This window comes from Marmota monax, unplaced genomic scaffold, assembly GCF_021218885.2.
Source record: "Marmota monax isolate L192 unplaced genomic scaffold, Marmota_monax_Labrador192_F-V1.1 WCK01_AAM20220418_F8-fsc00023, whole genome shotgun sequence".
NCBI lineage: Eukaryota > Metazoa > Chordata > Mammalia > Rodentia > Sciuridae > Marmota > Marmota monax.
This window is the reverse complement of record NW_026692907.1, coordinates 13,404,430-13,430,587: the sequence shown is the minus strand read 5'-3', so window position 1 is coordinate 13,430,587 and position 26,158 is coordinate 13,404,430. Positions and strand designations below refer to the sequence as shown.

Sequence of the window (26,158 nt, the reverse complement as noted above, 5' to 3'; positions counted from 1 at the left end):
TGTGGGTCCCAGCCAAGTAAACTGGGAGTAAAGGCTGAACTCCAGTTCTAGGAGGGAGAATGGAAAGGATGAACAGGAAATGGGGCAAAAGTCCAGATATTAAACAAGACACACAGGTGGCCAGAGCTAACCTTAGGCACATTAAATTCCAAGCTCACACCAACAGAGTTCAAGAATTCCATGGCCAGCTAATGAAGAAGTAGCAAAGAACAGCACATAGATGAAGGACAGGGTAAAGACATTATCAAACACCAACCAAGACACAGACTAGTGGCCAAGTACAAGTTAGTCCATCATGCTGTCAAGGGTAACGTTGCCAAATAAAACACAGGATGCCTAATTGAATTTATATTTCAAATAAGCAATGAGTATGTTTTAGTACAAGTATGTCTCAGTCAATATACAGGACCCCTTAATGCCAAAAAAAGTATTTATCTGAAATTTAAATTTGACTGGGCATCTTATATTTTCTTACTAAATCTAGCAACCTGGTATGTGGGTCTCTGGGAGGATGAGGCTGGAAGACTTGGCAGAGCAAGATCACAAAGGGTGTTTTTTTTTTTTTTCTCACGGTATTGGGGATTAAACTCAAACCTCACATATACTATAGCACATACTCTATCACTGAACTAGCTACACCCCCACCTCCACAAGGGTTCTTATGTACTTAGCAGATAATGGGGAGCCATGAAAGTTTTTGAGCAGGAAAATAATATAATCAGGTTTGCATTTTAGAATCATCATTGTAATAGCCTTTGGAGAATAAAATAGAGTGCAGAGGTCAGAAACTGAGTGGTATGAATGCTATGTAAGGGGTCCAGACTTAGGAGAACTGAAATGACTTCACTCACTTCACAATTCTGACATTGGTGAGACTCCCAGGGTCAATTTGGCTATGGTGATCAAACTACTCTTTCAAAGGCAACCTTTGTTTCAAGGAACAAAAGCTTTTCTCCCTTGTTCCACCCATGTTAATCCCATACCTCTTAAGGAAGCTGGACACATGTGTGTATATCAATCTCCCCAAAGACTAAGCTTAATGTCCTTTTTCACATCGCATTCCCAGTAGGTAATCAATAAACATTTGTTGAATAAGGTACTATTAGATTATGAGTTCCTTAAGGGCTAAGTATGTATCTTCATCATGTTTGTCTCTTCAGTATCTGACCTAGGGCTGGGAATAAGTTCTTCAGAAAATGGTTCTTGATTAAATTGGTCTAATTAATTAACAACCAGAAGTGCTTCCTATTAACTACATTTCTCCAACATTACTTCAAAGATACAAACTGGCATATTTTTCATACAAATGCAAAAGCAGCCTGCTTTTTATAGTGAACCAGAAAACTGCTTTTAAAAGCTACAGAATTATACTGATTAGATGGAGTTTCAAACATAATATTCTTCATTTATGTGAAAATGTGAGGGTTTGGGAGGGAGGCATTTTTCAAACTGCTTACATAAGCTTTGTTATAGTGTTATTGTGTGGATATGAATAAATCTTAATGAAATATGTCTCAAGTGGATCATCAGAAAACAGTACACAGCACTCTCCTTCAGTCCACCTGTTTTGGTCTAGTTACTTGTATTTGTTTCTTTTCCTTGGGCTAAAGTATGAACTTCATCAGGGCAGAACCTGTTGTGATTTATATTTTTTTGGGGGGGAGGGGTACCAAGGATTGAACTCAGGAGCATTCACCACTGAGCCACGTCCCCAGCCCTATTTTTAATTTTATTTAGAGACAGGGTCTCACTGAGTTGCTTAGTGCCTCATCTTGCTGAGGCTGGCTTTGAACTCTCTTTGATCCTCCTTTCTCAGCCTGCTGAGCCACTGGGATTACAGATGTGTGCCATCATGCCCACCATGCCCAGCTTTGTGATTTATCTTTATAGTCATTGAACTTTCAATAATAGGCTTGTTGATTTTTTAAAAATATATATATTTCTTTTTTTAGTTGTAGTTGGACACAATATCTTCATTTACTTATTTTTATGTGGTGCTGTGGATCGAACCCAGGGCCTCACCTGTGCTAGGGGAGCACTCTACTGCTGAGCCACAACCTCAGCCCCTCCAGCTATTGACTTTTTAAGAGTAAGGAGTAAAAGGGAAAGAATACTTTTGGGAAATGCATGGGTAAATAAAAATCTGATTCTAAATTTTTTCAGTACCTCTTTATTGAAGATAACATTCCAAGTATCACACCAAGTGCTTTATATATATCTTCTTAAATTTCAGTACTAAAAATTCTTCTTTAAACTAGTGTTGTTATGTTTATCTTATAAGTAAAGAAACTGAAAAGTCACAACTGATAAGTAACCTGCCTAAGTTGACACAGTTAAGACATGTCAGAGCTGAGCGTAATACCTGACTCTAAAGACCATATCCTCACCATGACATTGGGAACTGTCATTTTTTAAGTGTGTATTGGAAAGATGGAAGAATATTATTGGGGTTTCTATAAGACTTCTATTTAATCAGCAGATACATGGTAACCTGATGACTAATTTGATCTTCAAAATGATGTGTGCATCCACAAATGTAGATAATGAACAATGGGTCAGGCATGGTGGTGTGCTGTGGTACGTGCCTATAATCTCAGTGGCTCAGGATGCTGAGACAGGAGGATCTTGAATTCAAAGCCAGCCTCAGCAACTTATTGAGACCCTAAGTAACCCAGCAAGACCCTGTCTCTAAATAAAATAAGGGCTGGGGTTAAATGTCCCTGGATTCAATCCCAACTACCAAAAAAGAAAAAGAAAGAAAATTTTAAAAATGAAAGATGGAAGTATTTCCTATAATTATATCTTTTGAACTATGTTTCCTTTTCCCCATCTTGTTTGTATTAAGGGAAAAACTTATTTTACATATATAACTAGACTTGATCTCCAACTTGCTGGAAGTTGATAATATGATACTTAAATTATTATCCCACTGTTGTTCTCTGGGATGGAACATTCAGGCTTTTGATGTCATGAACTGTCACACCAATATCATATGCTCCATCAATAGGTATACATGCAGTTTATGCTCAGATATGCAATGGAACTTTTCAGGTCTATCTCTATATATGATCTTATCTGTGACAATCCAGACTTTCCTCTGAGCTGTGTGTGTTTGTGTGTGTGTTTGTATTATTCTTCAATCTTTTAAAGTTGTAAATATGAACTTAATGCTAGCATCTTTTAAGCAGTCCTGTTTAGCCTGCTTAACTGCCAGTCTGGACAGCTAGTTTATTTGATCCCAGGAAGAATCAGAGCCTCTCTGGGTTTAGGGGTACAGCTCAGTGGTAGAGCCTTTTTTTTTTTTTTTTTTTTTTGGTACCAGCGATTAAACCCAGGGGCACTCAACCACTTAGCCACATCCCCAGTCCTTCTTTATTTTGAGACAGGGTCTCAATAAGTTGGTTAGGGGCTTGCTAAACTGCTGAAGCTGGCTTTGAACTCTCAATTCTTTTGCCTCAGTCTTCCAAGCCACTGGGGTTAAAGGTGTGCACCACAGAGCCCAGGTAGTGGTATAGCATTTACCTATTATGCAGGAGGCTGGGGTTCAATCACCAGCCCTCACCCCTCCTGCCCCAAAGAGAAAGATGTTGCCTGTGATTATTTGCTTCCAGGCTAAAAAGGGTTAAACACAGTTTAAACTTAACCAAACTTGCAGTCTATGAAAACAAAACCAATCCCCAAAGGGCAAACATTGGCAAAACTAATTTATTTATACGAATTAGAATTAGAAAGAATTTAAAAAGAAAAACCAAATATAGTAAAAAGAGGAGAAAGAAAAAGGAAGTTGGTTAAAAAAAAAAAAAAAAGAGAGAGCAAAATATGTTTTGCCTGGCTCTGTCATTAAATAAGCCTGCCAAAAATGATCTGCAAAGGTGGAAGAATCAAGAAACATCAAGTATTCCACCTTCACCAGAAATGTTCAGGGAATTTCCTAGAACTGGTCAGGATGGAATTGTGGAAAGGTTCTCTAGACCTTTTTTTGCTCATTCATTGCCAGGCATCATGCTAAATATGGGAGTTACAAGATGAACAGGGCATGGCCCTGGCTGGTCCTCAAAGATTCCCCGGGAGGAGTAGGGAGATACATCAACTGTTCTGTGTGCTAGAGTGTGAAAGGCACAGTGAAATAAATACAAAAAGGACATAGTGGCACAAAAGGGAAAGAGGTCAACTCTATGAGTCTAATAAAAATCATTCACAACAATCATGTAGCAATGTTGCCTGAGAAACCACACACCCTCCCAGGGACAGGTGAAGCTAAATCTGAATTATCACACACATTTCAACCAAAACTCAAGAAAAGGGGTTGTGAAGAAGGATCAGTTTCATAGCAGCCCTGAGTTCTCCATCTTTTAACTTCTAGCATATGAAAGCTACAAAGCAGAATCATTGTCTTACATTGCTAAGAAACTCCCAACCCCATCCCTGTCTTCTGCCTCCCCCAACGAAAGAAACGTCAGGTGAGTAGGGCTCAATGCAAACCTGGCTTTTCATTAAATGTGTGACCTAGAGCAACTCAAGTCTTTACTAAGGGTCCTCCTTTCTTTACCAGTAAAGTGAGGAACCCTATGCAACTCTAACGTAATTTCTGTTCTAAATTATAAAATAGAGGACCCCCCCCTCCCCAAAAGCCAGAAACTCAAAAGAGAAACAAAAGTGAAAGTGCCCGAAGGAAATACTGTAGTATACAAACGCACCAAATTCTATTTCTCACTGGAAAACGGTGGCAGCATTCTTGAATATTTAAAAAAAATTTTTTTCTGCAACCAGGAATTTGGGAAAGAAATGTCTATCATGCCCTCTGAATGTGAATAAGATCATTGTAACACGAATCCACCTTGCTCTATGCAACTGTCTTCTGTAACAATCCACCCTGACCCAGAACAATTATTTATTTAAATTTTCTTTCTAAATAAATCCATCCACAATGAATGGTCCGACCCCACAAAACAAAACCCGATAGAACACCACACTAGGGTGTGTCCCGCTTTGGGGAAGAAAGAGAAAAGGGAATAGAAAGGAAAAGATTTGAACTAGATTCTGCCTGGTACTGCCACGCGGCTGTCATAAACAAGAGTCGAGACAAACTGTTTTAAAACTTAAGAAATACGGTGACCTTTAAACTATCATTTTTCCCTCGCAAGGTAACGGCGAGACTTCTCTTGAGTATAACCCAGAACCAGCCAGACGCCGGGAGCTAGAGCGCGAGGCTGGGGCGGACAACTAAGTGAAGGCAGCCGGAGAAGGAGCCAAACTGACAGCTTCCCCGAGCTTTTGAGGCGGTGGTGGAGCCAGGATAGGCGACCGCCACAACTAGAGGCTATGATCTGAGCCCACCGGGATCGCCGGGCTCTCTAGGGTGGAAGGATGCTCCAGGTCCGCTGGCGGAGCCTCCCTTCTCACAGCAGAGGGAAAGGCGGGCGCGCAGGCGCGCCAACACACACACACGCGCAAACACACACACACACACACGTACACACACATCCTTCCCTTAGAGTTGTGTCTCGTCTCCCTTTTGTTTTTCTCCCTTCCCGGTCATGAGACCCGGAAGTTTTTTTTTTTTTAATCCTGTCTCTCTCCCATTTCCAACCCCCCCCCCCCCACCATCTATCACATGGCAGAGATAGAATAAAAACAGAAAAATGGCGACGGTCACGTTGTGGCGAGCCTTGCTGCGTCATTAGATAATCCTCATGCAAATAGCGGGAAGAACAAAGGAAGGGGGGGCCCGGGACCCCCCAGGGGCGCAGGTGGGTGTGGGGCCGACCGGCCGGGCTCGAGGGTGGCGGGGCTCGCGTGGGGCCCGGCGGCCGCGGGAGGCGGGCGACCGCGCGGGACTCCGAGCAACCGTGTTGTCGTCCGTGTGCGCGCCGTGCGCCGCGGTGGAGCGCGGGCCGCTGCGCTCTGGGCCCGGGCTCGCGGCGCGCCCCAGCCGGGCCGGGGCCGCTGGAAGGCGCGGGGGCGAAAAAGAGCCGTTTCGGCGAGGCTGGCCGCGGCGCGCGCGCACTCGCACACGCACACACCGGGCCCGGCTTCCTCGGCGCCGCGCGAGGGACAGGGGGCGGGCCGGGCGGCGACGGGGGCCGAGGGCGCGCCACTGCCCAGCGCTGGCCGCCTGCCTTCTGCCGCCTCCGGGGACCGCACGCAGTTCGCCACCTCGGGGTAGGCAGCTGGGCGCGGGGGCGGCGGCCCGGGGCGGCCCTGGGCTCTACACTCCGGGACGGACTCGGAGGTGTTGCTGGGCTGGGTTTGTTGTTGTTAGGGTGTGTTATTTTTCCTAAGGGGGGCCTCGCCCAGGGGCATTTCCGCGGTTTCCCCGGGGCCCGCGCCGGGTCGGGGACAGCGCAGGTTGGAGGAGGGCTCGGGGAGCCCCCCGGCGCCCGGCTCCGGGCCCCTGGAGGGGGGAGCGGCACGGAGGGGCGGGGCGGGGTGTGTGTAAATGTTGCGCACTCGCTTTTCCCCCACCCCCGCCTTCTTCCAGGGTGCTGGCGTGGGTTCCTCGCCGTCCGGCGGCGACTGTAAATAGAGCCTGGATGTTGTTTACATGAAGGATCCGGCGGGAGGAGTCTGCGAGGAGGAGGCGGAGGAGGAGGAGGGAGGGAGGAGAGAGGAAGACCGGAGTCCCCGCGGCGGCGGCGGTCCGGGGTGAGGGCGAGCCCGGCGCGGCGAGTGTGCCTAGGGGACCAAGCGCTACCATGAGGCCGGGACGCTGGACCCTGGGGTAGGCGGGGAGAATGGGAGCGGGTGTGTGGGGCGGGAGTGTCTGTCAGAGTGGCATTTTAAGCTTGTGCCCTGCCACGCAGATTCTCTTGAGCCAGAAGGAAGGGAGTGTGGAGGGAGAGCGGGGAAGCCTCGTTTTCTCCGCACGTTCGGGAACGCCTCCCCCCTTCTTTCTCCCATTCCTAGTCTTTTCCCGCTTCTCTCTGGGCTCACCTGTTTATTTCCATCAATCAGGGCTCCAGTTTTTTATGTTAGTGTGAGAGACTGTTTCTTTTATTAGAAACATTATTGGGGAGGGGGGTGTGTGGCTGTAATTTATGCTGGTCCAGGTCGGTTTTCAAGAAGGGGGAGGAGACTTGGAGGATACCCCAGCTCCTGGCCGTAGCTGACCCCACTGCCTTCCCTGCGGAATCCTTTCCCTCACTCCGCAGCCCGCACGCCAGCTGCCACCTTACTGGAGAATAACCACACCTGTGCTTCTATCCGCTTTGGAGACGAGGTGAGCAGAGAAACCAGGGAATCCCCTGTAGCTCCAGGTCTCTTAGCTAGAACCCCAACACCCGAGAATTGGCAGAAAGCGCTCCCTTCACCTGCTGATTGCGTTCAGCACATCTGTCTTCAACCTCCTGACAAGTTGTGGTCCACAGTTGTGTCGGGATTTTTCTCTTCCTTCACCCCTGTACCCTACCACTGGCAACCAACGGCTGGGCTTAGGTTGTGAAAAGGAGAGGTGGCCCCCTTCGGCCCAGTGTGCTGTGCTGTGTTTTATTCCCCAGTGGGTCTTCCAATCGAAATCTGCTCACATCTTGCAGTCCCCTCTACCCTTCTCCTAAACTTAGCTCAGAAGCAGGCCTAAGCAGCCTGTCTTCTGGCTTTTTTTTCCCCTGGGCGGCACCCTGGCCCCTTTTGGTTTTCCAGAGCCAAACACGCCTCCCAAGCAGACGGCACACCCAGCCCCAAGTCTAACCATTCCAAAGGGAGGAGGAAACAAGGGAAGAGAAGGGACTCAAGGGTTTCTGTCTGGAATATCATAACAGTATTTCCCTCTTCAAGCCTCCTAGATATATAATCCCTGTGTTATTCTTACCAGCGTGTTATTCTGTTATAACTGTGTTATTCTTCTACCCTTCTTGCCCCTGGCCCTTCATAGATTATTGGGGGAAGAAGATGGGTAGAGAAAGAGATGGTCACCCTTATTCTCTAGAAGGAGACATTTTTCTCCTTTCATTTGTGACATATTCAGCATGTAAAATAAGTAAATGTTTGCACGCTTATTTGAACTTGTTTTCTTCTTGGCTAATGAATAGCTGGAACTCCACAGGGAAGGAGGGGAGAAAGATGCCCCAGAGTGTCCCCTGCATTGCCAGGGAAGACCCTTCTGTAACAGCTAACAGTCTCCCTTCCATGACATCACCACCTAAGCCCTTCCAACTTTAGCTTCAGAACAGGAAGAAGGCCCAAAATAGAACTACCTTAGGAATCCAGCTCCTTTAAAAGATCAACTTTTAAATCAGCTGCAGGAGGAACATAGTGAACTTTGACAGGGGGAGTGAGAAGGTAGAGAAAGCTGTGATGTTTGTAATTGGTTCCTTTGGGAAAGAGAGGGAAGATACTTTCCAGGTATTTCAGAAAAGCTTTTCTCAAGATAGATTCAGGTACCCAGAACAATGAATGATTAATAGTTTGGTTTGAGATTTATTTATTGAATTATTCATATGTTTCAGTATGTCAACAAGAACAAGCACTTTTCAGAATTAGTTAAAGAGGGCCTCCTGGAATGTGCTCTACTGTGTGTTTAGATACAAAGGTGGTTGGGGAAGTTAGGAGGGGGCACTTGAAGAAGGCAGAGATTCTGAGGATCAGTGACAGCTGCTCTATGTAAGTTGAGAGGCTCATTATAAACAATGACCCCAAAGTAACTTTTGCAGGGTGACAAACATCCCAGACAAAGGAGTAACAGTGTCGGGATTTTCTACCTTTGCCTTGTAGAGTCTTTGAATCTCAGTGTCTCTTTTTATGTCCTTAAATCAAAATGAGCCTTTCTCTCTTTACTAAGCAGCCCTTCCCAAAATTGTCTGGGGAGGACTGCCTAGTAAATGATCAGTCACTGAAGTACTGACGACTTAAAGGATTGGAAGTGGGGCAGAAAGCACTTGACATAAGTTGAGTGCCTGGTAGATACTGTAGAAGGACTTGCTGGTTGATGAGCAACATCTTTTGTTTTGATTGAGGTTTAAAAGAATCAAGGTACTAGAGACAGGATTGCCTTTACCTGCATTAATAGGGTAGCTGCTAGCCACATGTGCATCTAGTCAGCCTCCTGAAATGGCTGAGAAGATGAGCTGAGTTCTTAGTTTTATTTAATTTTCAAAATTCACACTATCAGTTATCGGAATACTTAAATATGTTTGGAGATATATTAGATATGTATATCCAATTAAACTAAATATTAAGAAATATAAACACAGATTAAGTACTTCTTGAAAATTTAGCATTGGAATTGGGAATTGGGCTGTAAAAATAAAATACACTCCAGATTTCAAAGACTCAGTAACAACAACAACAAAAAAAGTAAAATAGCTCATTAATAATTTTTATATTGATTACATGTTTAGATAATGTTTTGGATATATAAAGTTAAATTTAAATAAAGTTAATTTCACCTACTGATTTTTTTTTTTAGCCTTTTTAAAAGTGGCTTCCAGGAAACTTAAAATTACATATGTAGCTTATATTATGCTTTTTTAAAAATATATATTTTAAAAAAAAAATAAAAAAAAAATAAAAATAAAAATAAAAATATATATTTTTATTCAACACATAGCACTTGGACATACAATGTGATATTTCAATATGTGTATACAGTGTGTTATGTTATACTTCTTTTGGACAACTCTGGTCTACAGTATTATTCCTTTTTGTCCATGGTTTAATTTCAAAAGAGGTGATTGTGTGAAATATTACTTCATATTTGTCAGCCACCTACTTTCTACTGCTATATTCCATGTAAAGATTTGGGAATTTCAAGAGAATTAAAGTATTACTGTATGAGACCTCCTGGTTACTGCTTGGTAGATTTCTTTTAGGAGCTGTATCCTACTAAGGGAGGGCAATAAAAAATTTGAAGGTTCTCTAGAACCTGCTAACCCCTTTGGAGGGGCTATCAGGGGTATCAGTAGGAAATTTTGAATACCCATATACCTGGCCATAGCTGCTTTTGTAAAAGGCTCCTGGGCATAACAAAATACATCAGAAAACAGTTGTGACACCTGTTGGGGTTTTAATGATGCTACTCATCCATTACCTTCATTTACTTTCTATTTAATTTTTTCCTTCAGTTACTTTCTGCCCCCCACATCAGGGCTCTACCAGTAGTAATTAGACTCACAGTGTAGCTGGCTACTTTCCTCCAAAAAACACATGAATGGCGATAGTACTGTCTTTGGGGTTTTGTTTTGTCTAATGAGATTCAGTAATGCACTGGAGGGGATTTAAAGGCCTTTTGCTACTATCCCCTCATTTTATAGATGACAAATGGTCAAGTACCTTGTAGGATCGTACAGACTGGAATTAAACATGCTTTTGTTGATAATCTGATTTAGAGGGTTCCTGAAAAAAAAATGAAGAGGCTAATCAATTAGTCAAATATTTGTTGAGCTTGTACTTTGTGCAAATGTCTGAGAGTGTTTGAAGGGACATGAAGAAAACAGGTTCTGACTTTAGGAAGAGGGCTGTTGACTTCAGGAAGCAAGACATAAACAGTGCCGAAGTGTACAGCACAGCACTTGGTATGCGCAGTGCCCTGTGGTGTGTTACAAGTATAAATGTGTTTATTTTACACATGGAGGAGTAGAAGCTGTGAGAATGGTGGATTCTGCAGAAAAATGGAGTGTAATTGTGTTTCTGGAACGGCCTGCAGCTCTAGAATTGGAGGTCAGCGGCAAGTCTTTAGTATTGTCCCCTTTAGCTATCCATTAAGGGAATCTGAAAACCTAAGATCCAGCATTTTTAAATGGCAGTGCAATCGTAATGAGGACATCATAGTTTTTTAGGCACGATTAATGAGACTGTTTTGAGGTTAACTGGTGTATTTTTGACCAGTTATTCTAAAAGGGTACAATACAACAACCAACAATAAAAAATTAAAAAAATAAAAAATAAATAAATAAAATTCAATTGGTAAAAAAAAAAATAAAAGGGTACAATACAGAGGTGAACTCAGAATAAAACTGACTCGTGAGCAAACTGTAAAATCCAAAGTCTGGGAGATGGGGAGAGTGCATACTAGAGCAACATCAGAAGGCTAAATAAACATGGAGTAGACAGACTAAAAAACACTTATGCTGAATTTCATGTATGAAGTTTCGGAAAAGGCCCATAAAATAGAATATATGAACTAGTTCATTTATTTGTAAATTTTTAGTCCCCTGGATCCCTCTGGACCAAAATCCCAGTCAGCATAAGAGAAGAAAGGTCATTTCTCTCTGTGTGTTACTGCAACAGTGTTTTTGTCCATATGGCTGCTAAGGTTTATAGCCTGAGACTGTTTAGAGGCCAACGTATGAAGCAGGTAAAACAGTGACACCATTCTGTAATCACTCCTAGTTAATGCTCCTCTTGAAGATTGGACGTGACTTTGCACAGGGCAGTGATCTTTGACTTTTCCTTGCTACTTTAACCAATTTCATTCTCCTTAAACTAGAAAACAATCTGAGCCAGGCATGGTGGCCTGTAATCCCAGTGGCTAGGGAAGCTAAGGCAGGAGGATCGCAAGTCCAAAGCAAACCTCAGCAATTTAGCAAAGCTAAGCAACTTAGACCCTGTATCTAAAAAAAAAAAAAAAAAAAAAAAAAATCTGTAACCTCTTCGTTCTAGGTTTCCCACAAATTTTTGGCACAAATTTAAAATAAACTATTATATAGCAAAGTTTGCAGTAAAATGCAGGTGTACATGCTGTATACTTCTGACAAAGCAGAGGTTGACCTTTGTTTTGTTTTTATTTTGTATAACCGGGAGATGGAATCCAGGATTCCATCTCTTAACTCCTGAGCCGTCTTCCCAGGCCTTTTATATTTTATTTTGAGACAGTGTCTCCTGAGTTGTTTAGTGCCTCACTAAATTTCTGAAGCTGGTCTCAGATGTGCAATCCTCCTGCCTCAGCCTTCTGAACTGCTGGGATTACAGGCGTGCACCACCTTACCTGACCGAGAAGTTAACATTTGAGCATCTTTTGCTTACAGTACATTTTTACAGCATCACAGTGTGGTCACATTTGTACATTTATGATTTGTCATTAAATTGGGTTATGGTTTTCAAATGGGGGGGAAAAATCTCCCTTTAGTTAAAAGAACAGTGGATTTAAATAGCTATAGTTTTAAAATACTTTGACATTCCAGCAACTTGTTTCACAGTATTTCTAATTATTGACTATATAATTGATGTTTAAAGGTTTAGAATCATATGTTCATTTTCAGTTTGTCTAAGAATGTCATGTGTGTTTTGAATATACATTTGTATTCCACCAAAGAAGCAAGTTCTTTGGTATTATCAATGGTACAGAAGTACTTGCTTTTCAAGCTAGTATTTGGGGCATGCATCATGAAGAAATGGCTCTATTTTATCATTTTTCTTAGAAGATCTGCATTTAAAATCAGTTTGTTCTTTGGAGGAAAGTATTTGGCATCACTGCTTTCTCCTCCCCTTACTTTACAGGGTGCTTTCTTACTATAGCCTGAGTACCTGTGGCAACTTGTTTTTAATGAAAAAATTTCTTATAAAAAAGTATATAGAAAAAGAAATGTTTCTGTTAGGTTTTGTTTTTCAAAAATGTACATTTACAAAGAGTAATGTCCCAGAAGAAACAAAACTACACTTTTGAAGCATTTATTATTATTTAAAAATATTTGGGAAATATATTTTTATTCCTCTGAAGCTGCTTTTGAATTAGTCTAAGGGAACGTAAATTTAAGTATTAACAGAATAATGACAGTTTGCTTCTTATCATTATCAATGCTTGGCCTTTTTTTTTTTTTACCAATTTTTTTTTGGAGGGGCTATCAGGGGTATCAGTAGGAAAAAATGAGAGGAAAAAATAGTTTAAAAAAGGAAATATCTTTTATTTTACCAAAAATGTTCAGTAGTTGTGTGATTTAGGGCAATGGCTTAATGGAGCGAATTTCAGCTTTTCAGCTTATTACACATTCAGTTCACCTTTTGTCTTTCGTATTTAGAAATCCACTTGCACTAATACTCAATCTCAGCAAAGCGCTGTCTCACAGCTAGTAAGTATCTCAAGGGTATTTGTTTCCATACTTCTCCAGCATCCAGTATTTCAGGGTAAGTGGGTACTGTGTCTTTTATAAAGCCGACAGAATTTATGGTCAGGAAACGTTAGGTGATAATCTTTTTATCCTTCTTGATGAATCAAAAACTAAAATTTCATTCTAACAGTTGCAGTGTCTTGGTTCACCTAACAGATGTTTATAATTTGGGTGAAAATACACAGCGATTTCCAGGAACCTTACTTAGGTTGTGAGATCTAGCCTGTCGTGGTGTTTTTTTAAATCTTCATTGCCCTCTCGTGTTTCAACTCTGCATTACATCAGTTGGCTGCGACCTAGATGATGACCTCCTTAACATTTAGATATTTTTGCACTTTAGAGAATATTGTTTTTAATTTGTGTGGAGGTGGATTATTTTATTCGATATCACTTTTGTGAAGATCAGGTCAATTTCATCGTACATACAGTTAATAGTTGAACTAGATTGACTGTACTCTTTTCTGACTTCTGCTGAACTGCAGAACTGATTCATCTATCTGACTTATTTGAAGTACAGTGCTAATATCTAATTTGCATATAATGAGTCTTTGAAATTGAGCAAATGTCTAATTGAAAACATAATTATTTTTCAAATATCTGTCAAGTTCCACTCATACTGAAATAACTTGAGACCTTATGACTGACGTGGAAAAACCCTGGGTGAATCATGGTTTTAATAAGTTGGTATTCTGACTCTTGGATTCCAATTTCAGAGTCTTTTTGTACCTTTTATCAAAAGTAAGAATCATCATTGAAATTATTTCAGGGTATAAGTCAAAGATACAGATAATTTCAAAGATAGTATGTTGATTTGGGAGGGGGGGTACCCGGGATTGAACTCAGGGGCACTTAACCACTGAGCTACATTCCCAGCACTATTTTGTAGCTTTTTTTTAGAGACAGGGTCTCACTGAGTTGCTTAGTGCCTCGCCATTACTGAGGCTGGCTTTGAACTTGTGATTCTCCTGCCTCAGCCTCCTGAATCATTGGGATTATAGGCATGTGCCACTGTGCCCGGCATGTATGTTGATTTTTCAAAAAGGCATTCCAGGGGCTGGTGTTGTAGCTCAGTGGTAAAGCATTTTTTATAAAAACTTTTTTTATAAAATTTTTTAAAATAAGGGGAAAAAGGCATTCCAAAGACTGTCCACTTATTCTTGTACCCCTATAACTGTATAATTGCATAAACTATAGTGAAAAACATCCCCAGGTGTGCTAAATACTATCTACCAATGTCATCAACTTGAGTATGTTCCTAGCTATGAAAGGAGGATCTTGCTTTTTTTTTGAGACAGGATCTCACTAGGTTGCTTATAGCCTTGCTGAGGCTGGCTTTGAGCCTGCAGTCCTCCTGCCTCAGCCTCCCAATCTGCTGGGATTAACAGGCATGCTTCACATGCCAGGCTTGAATTTCTTCTTAAATCATAAAACTGCGGGGCTGGGGATGTGGCTCAAGCGGTAGCGCGCTCGCCTGGCATGCGTGCGGCCCGGGTTCGATCCTCAGCACCACATACAGACAAAGATGTTGTGCCCGCCAATAACTAAAAAATAAATAAATAAATATTTTAAAAATTCTCTCTTTTAAAAAATAAAAATAAAACTGCACTAGTTCCTGCTTCATGACTTGAGTTAATGAGAACTAATACTCATCAGCAGAAAGTAGACATTTTCAGAAATCCTTATGTTTGGATAAATGGTATAAACTGAACATCCTGTTGGTTGAGTAGGAGAGCTAGGGTGGATGAGAGACAAAAGCAAAGAGTTCCATCTTTGACCATGGATTTGGGCCTACTATGGTTTGCCATAATTTTAGTCATTTTTGTATCTGTGAAAAGGGCGGTAATGATATCTTAGCTATTTCCATAATCCTTTTTGGATGAGTTAATGAATAATTCATTGTTAACCCTGTAGGGTTCTTGTGGAAGTCAAATGAGAAAACAGAAGTTTTATTGAGTGTTAGGAAGATATAAAGCATTATTGCCATGTTTAGGAGCAAGAACCATGTTTCATTTATCTACCTAAACATCCTGAAGAGGTCTTGGAAAATAATAGTGCATCAGTAAATATTTATGGCATGACTGAAGTCAGGGAGCTGGAGTCTTGAGTACATGCATGGAGGAGACGTCACTGGGAAGCTTACTGCTTACTTGATGTGTTATCATTGTGAAAGCCTAATCACATGGTTGTTCATCCTCATTAATATGTATAAATCACATGTTCACCTCTCATTCTAATGTAATTCAACTGGGCCTTTTAATATTTCAGCCTCACCACTGTTGGACTCCAACCCCCACCTCACGTCTTCAACCAGAAGGGGATCTTTTAATCCTTCACTTCGTGGGGAGTCTTTGAGGGAGTAATGCAGCTGCCCAGCAAGAACACTGCTGACCAGTACAGTGACTGACAGGCTGCCCTGGCTCAGTTATCACAGTGCTGATGCTGTCCATTCTAAAGGTACAGTACTGTGATAACTGAAGGATGGCAGCCATCTTGCCTTCCACCCGAGGAGCCTCCTCGTGCTCAGGAAGAAAGACAGATGGTGAAAGAAGAGTGGGATGCACCATTCCTTCATTTGTTTCTCCTGAGCTATAGAGAAGGTTACCCCATCTCTCTGCTTTGTTTCATAATACGAAAGGAAAACCACGATGTGGTAGTTTGCATGGCAGCACAGATATTGTGGTGCTGAGCAAAACGTGTATAAGATTTTTGGAACCTTTGAATCTTCAGGAGATTTTGATATTAGGAAATACTAAATATGAATTATATTTTCTCGAGTGGTATTCAGAGAAATTTGTGCCATTTTATAATTGTGAAGGGTAACCTGATTAGGATAGGCTGACACTTGGCACTACACTATTAAATGTTCAAAATGAAATTTGTCCTAGGCAGAAGGAAAGCTCTACATGTCGAACCGTATTGATAATTACTGCATGAGTAAAATTCATCGTTGTGTTTAAGGAATGGATGGCAGGCTGTCATGTTCCTTTCAAGATGTTTAGAATCTCCTCTGAGAAAACATTCATTGAATGACAATATTGCAATATTTTATCAAAAAATATTGCAATATTTTTAGATAAAAATAAAATATAAATTATTTTATTTCCATCAGGTGAACAAGGACTACTCTACTGCAATACCTGACACACATTGATTTCAGGGATATGAAACTATACATACCAAGTCAGTATATTTGTAGGAAGGCCTAGGAAATTTAGCAAACCAGGCATCTTTAACCTGCATCCTAGTCTAGAGAATACTTCTGGGGGTAGAGGGTGGGGTTGTTAGAAAATCTCCATTCTCACATTCCTTCTGCCAGTGATCCCTCTTTCTACAGACTCCTAAAAGCACTCTACATATGAAATACCAATGAATGCATATCAAAGTACATGACTTTATGTTGGATCACAGTCCACTGCATGTAATTTCATGTAACATATTTTAGGCTCAAGCCTGAGCAGGAACCTATTGCCTCTTCTAGGCTGGTGTCTATCTAGTAGGAGTCTTAGCACCCTGTAGATGGCTGGCTGATCTGTGAAAGAACCTAGAGCACTGAGCTTGAGTACTGAGGCAGGGCCTGCTGAGGACAGGCCCTATTTGAAACTACCTATACCTGGGACGCAAGAGCATACATGTGACTGTAATATACAGTGGACCTTTACCCACTAGTTGAGACCACCTCTTCAGTGTCTCAGATACTGGCAGTTTTATTATCAAGTCCTTCACTGGAATGGTCTGAGGACGAAAGGGGATCTGTAGGGAGCAATCCCTGTTGTCCATTGTTCTAGTCTTCACCATCCTGGTCACTGTTCCTCTTTAGGTTCACAGTTCTCTAACCTCTCTCCTTTCTACTCAAATAGCAGCCTTTCCTGGTGGTGACCCCTTGAGCCATAACTGCTTGGCTCTGAACTGTTGTACAAACACTCTGAGCACATTGGAGCATCCAGTACCTTCACATAACCTCTCAAAACTTTTTTTTTTTTGGTAGCAGGGCTTTAACCAAGGGGTTCCTAACCACTGAGCCCATCTCCAGCCCTTTATATTTCAAGTTGGGGCCTTGCTAAGTTGCTGAAGCTGGACTTGAACTTGTGATCCTCATGCTTCTGCTTCTGAGTCACTAGGATTATAGGCATGCATCACCATGCCCACTTCAAAACTTCTTTAAGCCATAAACTCAGCTATGTTTTTATTAATAGAGGGGTGTAGCACCCACCTGTAATCCCAAGTACTTGGGAGGCTGAGACAAGAGAGGATCACAAGTTCTAGGCCAGCCTGGGTGACTTAGGGAAACCCTATCTTTAATTAAAAAAAAAAAAGTGGGGGATGTAGCTTGCCTAGTGTGCACAAGGCCTGGGTATTCAATTCCCATTACCCCCCTCAACACACACACACACACACACGGTTCTGCCCAGTTGTGTATTACACTGCTGCTCCTAAAATTCCTTAAGAGTTTTCTCTCTCAAACAGAGAAGGAATTTATGACAGAAGGTCTGGAAGAACTCCTAGGAAGAGAATTCGGGGACTGGTGAATTCTCAAGTAATTTAAAACTCTCCTGATTTTTAGTGTTTTAGCAGGTGGAAAAAGTGCTTCAGGGACTAATGTGTTGTGCAGTTGTTGGCCTTAGTGGGAATTTCACCACCTTCCCTGGTCTTCCTGTTTTCTCTGTGACTAGTTTTATAAAAATTCGTCTGATTTTATACTTGCTTAACCTTGACCTCAGCATCCACACCCACATCTTTTGGAAGTTGCAGAGCTGAGTGTGGATGTAGTTTGGAATTGCTGCTATACTTCTACAAACGGAGCTGTGCCGGCTTCCATTTCTGGTCCACAAGCTTGCCTAGGCCTAGAGGTCTTCCACATCTCTAAGGCAGTTGGTAGGTGTTAAGATGTCAGGTTTTTATCATGCTGAGTGAGAAGTGCTGCAAGAGAAAGCAGATAGGGTTATTTCACTGCCTTTTTGGTTTCGTGTTTGATTGATGTATTGTGTTCTAGTCTAGGCACATTGAGATTGGGAAGAGTGGATGTTAACACCATGATACCCCCAAAAAGGGAAGAGGTACTATATAATGGGTATGTTTACACACACATTCATAGCAGCATTATTCACAGTAGTCAAAAAATAGCAATCCAGGTGTCCCTTGATTGAATGGATAAATAAAATGGGTGCACACATACATTGGAATATCATCCAGCCTTAAAAAGGAAGAAAGTTCTGATACACACAACAACATAGATGAACCACGAAGATATTAAGTAAAATGAGCCAGACAAAAGGACAAATACCATATGACTCTACTCAGAAGAGGTTCCTAGGATATTCATATTCATAGGGCCAGAAAATAGAATGACTGTTGCCAGGGACAGGAGGGAGAAGAGGACTGAGAGTTAGTGCTTAATGAATACAGAGATTTATTTGGGATGAATGTTGAAAAATTTCTGGAGATGGATGTTGATGGTTATATAACAATATGAATGTGCTTAATGCCTCAGAATCGTTCACGTAAAAAACAGATTTAATGTTATATATATTATTTAATATTATGTATTTTTACAATAAAAATTTAATAACACTTTTGGGTCCAACAAAATTTCGTTCATTTTTTTACTCTTAAGTGGTTTTTGTGTGACAGTAACTGCTCTTTCAAGTAAGCAATTAAAATGTAATTGCTATGTTCTTATGCATTTAAACTTCTCTAATCTGTAAGATCTTAGACATTTCCAGGGTTTCTGTCAATGTAGCTTTAAAATTTGGTGAAACATAAAACTAAATACAATAACCATGAAAGTACTAACTAAAAATAAGAACAAGAAAAAGGTCTGGCTGAGAAGTAGCTTACCCGGTATTGATGGCCTTATGCCTTTTCTGGTGAAACTGGGCAACCTACCAGCCCACCTCTTTGGAGTTGTAGTAAAGATGTAGTTGTATACTTATTTATCTATATGCACAAAACAGCAACTAAATGTGACGTGATTTCTTAAAATATAAACATGCAATGTCTGAGACAAAACAGTACCTTTAGTAGTTTTAAGTAAAACAGTTTTAATTCTCTAAATTCTTATTTCATATGCCTGTTATAGCAGCATTTAAATATAGATTTCTCGTATGTGCATTTTTTAAAATAGATTCACAATATGAAATGTTGATGAACATTGCAAATTATAACAATCAGAATTCTTGTAAAAGAATTGAAAGTCAAGAATTATTGTTAAATTTCTAGAGCAAATACAAACCAAGAATAAAGGATATGTGTGATGTTAATCTTTAAAATAGGTTTTCCCCAATTTTTTTTTTTTTTTAATACTAGGGATTTAACCCAGGATTGCTTAACCATTGAGCCACATTCCCAGCCCTTTTTATTGTTTATTTTGAGACAGGGTCTCACTAAGTTGTTCAAGGCCTTGCTGAAGTGCTGAGGTTGGCTTTGTATTTGGCAATCCTCCTGTCTCAGACTCTTGAGTCACTGGGATTACAGGCATGTGCCACTGTGCCTGGCCTCATCTCTTAATTTTTCTGCTCCCCTCCTACCTAAATCTTCAGGAAATATTCATTATGTATGTAAGTGTAGAATTCTTAGAAACTAATCACATAATGAGGAAACTGATTTTATTTACAGCTAAATCTATGCAACCTGGAGGTCATTGAAAAAGTAATTTCATATCCAACAAAGGAAGCCAAAGCTCTGTTTGGCTGGGGTTGTGATGTCAAATACACAATTGTGTGGTAAATCTATGTTCCAACTAAAGGCTGAAGTACAGCATGTTCGTAGAGAGGTCTGGACCATTCAATTAATGTAATGGTACAGTACCAAAAAATGGAACAGTATTTTCAAGGTCGTTCAGATGGGCTCTTCGTACATGTTCCATTCTCATCTGGTTGAAGATACTTATTGGCATTCTTCCCCTTGCCAAAGCTAGCACAATCTTCAGGATTGGCAAAAACCTTTTTTGTTAGTCTAAAGAGTGAAGTTGCAGTACTCAAACATCATTTTTGAAAGAATATTTGTTGTATAGGAGGCAAAAAGCCATGAATGCTTCATTTTCTATTAACTGGTGAGATCAGCCATTTTTTTAGTTTTGCTATGGAATGGTGAATCCAAGGAGGACAACATCAGCAAAGCTGTTCAGGAGGTAAGTCATACAGGTACTAAGTAGTCAGTTTTAAGAAACATCTGATCAGTCTTGGAACATCTGAGCAGTCTATAGCTTGCTGTCTTGTCAATGGCTTTCCTATTATGTTTACATTTGAAAACGAGAATATTCTGTATAGACTAGAAATAGTAATAATGTCCTGTAAAAGATCACATGCTTATTGACCATGAGTGAGAAGCATTCATCTGTGGACCAAATCTGTGCTGCACAAAACTTTGACTTGGAGTTAATGCTTTGGAAATCAGATTTTAGCAGTGGGAACGTTAAACTGCCCCCATCAGATCCTGTGGAGTGTTCTATCTTGATCATACAATGCAGAGGAACACTCTTGTTTCTGCTGCACTGATTATGTTTTATTATGCCTCATACATTTTTAGCTTCTCAAAGAAGCCAACCAATTATAACTATGACAAATTATCTATACCATTTTAAATGGATTGATTTCTTTTCTGAAGCATGCATTCTTACAGCTGCCATTTATGTTTACACTATCTACCCTCTTCAATCATATTAACCATTACCAATCAAGTTCATCTCTTACTTACTTCCTGAATTATTATTGTTATTTGGTACTGGGCATTGAACCCAAGGGCAGTCTACCACTGAGCTACATCCCGGCTCCTTTTGAAAATTTTGAGCTGATCTTATTAATTTGCCAAGACTGGCCTGGAGCTTGAGATCCTCCTACTTTAGATACCTGAATCACTGGGAATACAGGTGTTTGCCACCATGCCTGGAATGAATTCTTCATTAAAATAAATCAGGGCAAGAAAGACAACAGAAGCCCACCCACATTGTGGGTTTTCCCCCCATATCTAATACATGATGATTCTCTACAGCATTCTCATTAAAAAGAATGCCAAGTTCTTTAAGAATGTGTGCCTGGGCTGAGGATATAACTCAGTTGGTGCCTCACATGCACAAAGCCCTGGGTTCAATCTGCCCTTGCAGAGTGAGGCACTGGCTTCCATCCTCAACACCACATAAAAATAAAGGTATCCGTCTACAACTAAAAAACAAATAAACAGAAAAAGGTGCCTGAAACATTTTCAGCTGGGTTCTTTAAATTGCTTCAAAGTGTTTTGGGTATGTAATACCCCAAACTTAATTAAAATACAAAAAAGATTCACATAATTGAAATGGGATAAAGTAAGCTGATTACATCTTGGTTAATGCATTTGGACTATTACTTTTATTTTCCAAGAGATTATGAGATATGTGATGCTAAAGAGCAGGAAATTGTCAGATGTGGCCTACACCTGTAACACCAACTACTTGGAAGGCTGAGACAGGAGGATTCCTTGAGCCCCAGGAGACCAAGGCCAACCTGGGCAACACAGCAAGACTGTATGGAGGGGGAGGGGGATATGGTGGGGAAAAGGATACAACTGTCCCAAATTAGCTAGTGGAAAATTCATTTTCATTTTCTGCTAGTATCTTCGAAAACAAAATTACAAAGGAATTATTTTAACTCCCATTGCTTGAGGTAGGGGTGTGTGTGTTTTCCCACTTTGAAATTAGTATCTTCAGGAATATCTCAAATTCAGCTGCAGATAGCTGCTTAGAGTACTTTGCTGAGATTTTCAAGGCCACATCTAGGGTCTGCAGGAAGGAGAGTTGCAACCACCTATCTACATCTTCCTGGGATCAACTAGCAGTGTCTCTATGGACAGCAAACCTAGGAGAGGAGAGGATCCAGGCTATGTTTGCTGACCCCTTTCTTCATAATACAGCAGTATTTTATTTATTTATTTATTTGCTTGTATATGTATGTGTGTATGTGCACACATGTATGTGGTTCTGGGAATTGAATCCAGGGCCTCTTACATGCTAAGCAAGTGCTCTACCACTCAGCTACATGTGTAACCCCAGCAGTGTTTTGTTTTTAGTTGTAGATGGACACAATACTTTATTTGTTTATTTAGTTTTATGTGGTGCGGGGGATTGAACCCAGAGCCTCACATATGCTAGGCAAGCGCTCTACCACTGAGCTACAACCCCAGTTTATTTTGTCTCATGGTTTTAGAGGTTCAGTCCATGGTCAGTTGACTCCATAGCTCTGGGCCCACAGTGAGGCAGTGGCCCAAGGGCATGGTGGAGGAAAGCAGTTCAGGACATGACAGTCAGGAAGCAGAAGCTTTGCTCACCAGGGACAAAATATAAACCCCCAAAGGCATGCCCCCAGTGACCCATTTCCTCCACTCACACTTTACCTGCCTATAGTTACTACCCAATTAATCCACATCAGTTTAGGTTAAGGGATTTATAGTAATCATCTCCTCTGAACATCTTGCTATCTCACACATGAGCTTTTCAGGGATACCACATATTCAACCCATAAAACTGAGGTTTAGGTCTGGTGGGAAGGCAATGAGAAACTGATGTGACTCCATTTTTGAGAAACCAGCTTCTACCTCAAGGCCTGTCCAGAGGGAGGGGGCGTGACCTTTGTCCTAGGAAAAACCCACAGAGCTCTCCTAGGCACATACCCACCCTGCTGAGTTATTTAACTGGAGAGATCTGCAGCACCAGGTGACCCTGACTCAGTTACCCTAGTTGAGGACCCACAGCAACCCCCTAGCAACCACCAATCAGCATGAGACAGGGAAAATATCTGAAATGCCAGGTGACCCCCCCAGTAGTTTCGGTGATTGGTAACATGATTAGGCAACCCTGCAAGTTTAGCATACACACTCTTGCAACCCCTCGTGGCTTAAACCAATCAGTTCAAATGTATCCACCTCTAGAACTAACCAATCACCCTTACCCAACTTGTTCCTACCAGTGAATGTGCTAATCAATATTAAGAGTTGTTTAATTTTCCTGCGGTATGAAATGATTTGCTGTGTGATGTTGTGATGCGTAGAGTTTCCCCCAAAACCTATAATCCTCACTGAACTGAGGGCCAGGACCCACTCCTAGGGACTGCTGCATCCAAAACAGTTGTGAATCTAGGCTTGGGCTTGCAATAAAGACTCTTGTGTGATTGCATCAGATTCGGCTCCTTGGTGTCTATTGGGGTCCCACGAATATGGCATTACAGCAAAAATTCTCAAAGATATATTAATAAAGACAAGATTTCCAGAAAGCTATGCCTTCTATTGAAAGACCTAAGAAATCTCATTCTACTTGGGACCTCATTTTGCTCTGAAACTTAACCTCTGACCTACTGTAGTCCTAAAGTCAGGAAAATACTACAGAAAAGCTCTATGGAAACAGTTCTCGGAAAAGCCGAAGATGGTGATCACCTAAGATAGGCCAAGATATCTACATATCTGAAATTCCAGATGGCCCCCACCTAGGTGTGATGACCAATATCTAAACTAGAAGCCCTGCAGTTTGGCATGTACCCCCCTTGCACCCCCCTTGCGACATCCTCACGATTTAAACCAATCAATTTTAAGTGCGTCAACCCCTTGAACTAACCAATAATTCTTTCCAGATTCTTTCCCGCCACTTGATACACTAATCATGTTTTAGAGTTGTTATTTGAATTTCCCCCGGTGTGTGGTGATTTGCTAAGAGATGCTATGATGTATGTGGGGGTCCCTGCCTTCTCCAAAGAATGTATAAAACTACTGCAAAATCTGGGCTCAGGCCTCTTAGCGTCACCTGTTGCTGTGTGCGAGGAGGACCGAGCTAGCTCGCAATAAACACCTCTTTGCTGCTTACATCGATCTTGGTCTCTGGTGGTCTTTTGGGGGTCCCGAATTCGAGCATAACACTATTGGAAATGTAGATGCCCTTTTTTTATGGAGAAAGCATCATGGTCCCCCCACCCCCATGGATTTTTAGTAACAAAGCCTACAATAGTGTAATGTATAGAGTACGTCTGGACATGAATCTTCCCCATTTACTTTATCATCTCTTTTTCATTTCCAGGGGAAAATTTAAAAACCCTAGCGGGTCTCAAATTTAACCTCAATATTCTAACATGATAAAATTTGCCATTTTTTAATGAATCCATGTTAGTGAAGCCCTTGCATATTTTTTTGTGTATAATTTTATTTAATTAATTGGTTACTTTGTTTTTTCAGTACTGGGATTTGAATCCACAGCATTCTGTTACTGAGTTGCATCTCCAGCCCTTTATATTCTTTTATTTTGAGACAGAGTCTTGTTAAGTTGCTTAGGCTGACCTTGAACTTGCAACATTGCTGCTTCAGCCTCTCAAGTTGTTGGGAGCCTGAAGCAGGAATGTTGCAAGTGCCTTTTTTTTTTTTTAAATGCAAATTTGGTCATGTCATCAGCTGGTTTTTAAAAATCACTGAGGATTCCTCATCAGGTCCCAGGCAATCTGGGTCCCATCTGTCTTTTGGGTCCCACTTTTTGTGCCCACACTTCAGTTTCTAGCTAAGTATTAATTATCAGAGAACTTTTTCTAACACCCCTATGTCCAGTCTCATAACACTCTGAGCTTTTCCTGCAGAGCACTTACTACATCTCAATTGCATAGATATAGGTGGTGTCTGTGTGTGTGTGTGTTTAATGTCACATGAGATTATGAGTTCTATGAGAGTAGAAACTATGACTATACATTGCTGTGTTTGCAGTATCTGGCACAGGAGAAATATAATGTGGTATGAGATGTGAGAGGAATTCTTCCTTTTTTTTAAGAATGGTAGAAAAGCCCGAAGCTAAAAAACCAGGTGTTTAAAGTTCCCACTTTCTTTCATCAGAGAACTGCAGCCTGATATTAGCATTTTCTTTCAGAGCTTTTTCTTTTCTTTTAATTTTTATTTTTTATTTTGTTAGAAATTTATTTGATTATAAATGCATTATTACAAAACACCAATCAAAACAAAAAGCTTGAGTAACAGAATTAGATCTAAAAAAAAATTCAACTGTAGGTAATCTATAGGAGACTCATTTAAAGATACAAGTAGACTGAAAGCAAAAGAATACAGGAATGTTACATACAAAGTTCTGCAAAAGAAAGCTGGGGTGGCAAAATTCTCATATGTAAACCGTTTATTAAAAAAAACAAAAAAAATTACATGAGATAAAATATATTTTAAATTAAAAAAAAAAAAAAACCTTGGAAAGAGGAAAAGTAGAAAATTACATAAAGACAAAAGGGACCTTTCCCTAGGATGCTGCAACAAGAGGAGTTACACTTTCACCTCACATTGTTCTTCCAAAATATAAAAAGGTAAGAAGGAGAGAATCAGAGCTTTTTCAAAAGTAGTCACTTCATTAGAACCAAATCTCAAATTACCCCCATCCACCATACTATATAAAAGATGGTTGACTGAGGGCCAGATGTCTCCTTTGCAGGGAACTGCTCTCAGAGAATAGGGCATGCTACTTGTGAAGTCACAATTAGACAGGCAGTCAGTAGAGATAGGTAAATTGAGTCAGATCGGATCCAGGAGGCTAATTTTGAGTCTGGAAAGTAGGAGACTATCCCCTGAGGAACTGAAATGTTAATTCCTTCAGAGCCCTTCCTGCACCCCTTATCCAGAACCTGCCCCTGCTCCAACTTGTGGACAAAGTAACCTGTCCCAGGAATTGCTCCACCCACCCACCCACAGGGAGTTATAAGATTGTTAATGTGTCCTTGGCTGCTGCATCCGGTCCTTTCCCCTTCAGACCACCTGTTTCCCACCTTTGGGCCCTCCCACGGAGCCTTCCAGGGCCTAGTCACATTCACAGGAAGGAGAGAGATAGGGAGGAAATGCAGGAGAACAAAGGAAGCCTAGGATATATAAAATGGGCAGAACACCTCACTTCTTGGGATACCAGGATACCAGCTATGGCCCCCTTCTCCCTCCCGGGGAGAAGTCTACATTATCCCTTTTTAAATAAACCCTGCTTGCCTTGGCAGGCTGCGCTGATGTTCAAACTTCAACATGTAGGGAAGAAGGACTCATCACGGATAACCAGCGGTATCACTTGGAGATGATAATTTTTCTGAGAATTGGTGAGCTGCTATCCCAGAAATAGCTCTCCATAGCCTGGTATAGGGGTG

The 26,158-nt window shown here is 41.1% G+C and overlaps 1 long non-coding RNA gene across 2 annotated transcripts; it reads left to right on the top strand.

Annotated features, from left to right (window-relative positions):
- The first annotated feature begins 5,160 nt into the window (after positions 1 to 5,160).
- On the top strand, positions 5,161 to 23,858 carry LOC124096978 (uncharacterized). Of its 2 annotated transcripts, none has more exons than XR_009227402.1 (3): positions 5,161 to 5,750; positions 6,482 to 6,721; positions 7,050 to 23,858. It is a non-coding gene; the product is annotated as an uncharacterized LOC124096978 (long non-coding RNA). The 2 variants fall into 2 exon arrangements; XR_009227403.1 differs by lacking the exon at positions 5,161 to 5,750 and adding an exon at positions 6,065 to 6,162.
- Positions 23,859 to 26,158: the final 2,300 nt, after the last annotated feature.